This window comes from Heteronotia binoei, chromosome 19, assembly GCF_032191835.1.
Source record: "Heteronotia binoei isolate CCM8104 ecotype False Entrance Well chromosome 19, APGP_CSIRO_Hbin_v1, whole genome shotgun sequence".
Lineage (NCBI taxonomy): Eukaryota > Metazoa > Chordata > Lepidosauria > Squamata > Gekkonidae > Heteronotia > Heteronotia binoei.
Window position 1 is genome coordinate 17,157,451 of NC_083241.1, and position 897 is coordinate 17,158,347.

Here is an 897-nt window from a genome sequence, read left to right on the forward strand (position 1 = left end):
CCAAATGGAGTTCTGGCCATCACACTTAAAGGGACCGCACACCTTTAAAAAGCCTTTCCCTCCACTGGAAATAATGAAGAATAGGAGTACCTTCTTTTGAGGCTCATAGAATTGGACCCACTGGTCCAATCATTTTGAAACTTGGAGGGTATTTTGAGGAGAGGCATTAGATGCTAATAGGGTTGCCAAGTCCAATTCAAGAAATATCTGGGAACTTTGGGGGTGGAGCCAGGAGACTTTGGGGGGTGGAGCCAGGAGACATTGGGGGCGGAGCCAAGATCAAGGGGTGGCAAGCATAATTGAACTTCAAGGGAGTTCTGGCCATCACATTTAAAGGGACTGCACATCTTTTTAAATGCCTTCCTTCCATAGGAAATAATGAAGGATAGGGGCACCTTCTTTTGGGGCTCATAGAATTGGACCCCCTGGTCCAATCTTTGTGAAACTTGGGAGGTATTTTGGGGAGAGGCACTAGATGCTATACTAAAAATTCAGTGCCTCTATCTCAACAAACAGCCCCCCAGAGCCCCCGATACCTGCAGATCAATTCTCCATCATTCCCTATGGGAATAGTTCATGGAGGTGAATGATGGCTGTGGGGGCAGGGCTTCCCCTGCCAGCCAGCTGGCTGGGGGAAGGGGGAAGCCTATAAAACCGGGGGATCCCCCTCTGGGACCTGGGGATTGGGAAGCCTAGATGCTAAACTGCAAATTTGGCACCTCTAACTAAAAAAAACAGCCCCCCCCCCGAGCCCCAGATACTCAGAGATCAATTTTCCATTATACCCTATGGGAATCAGTCTCCATAGAGTACAATGAAGTGCCCAGCAGACATTTTCCTCCCCCGCCCCATTTCTGATGACCCTGAAGCAGGGGGAGGGCTTCCAAACCAGCGGAT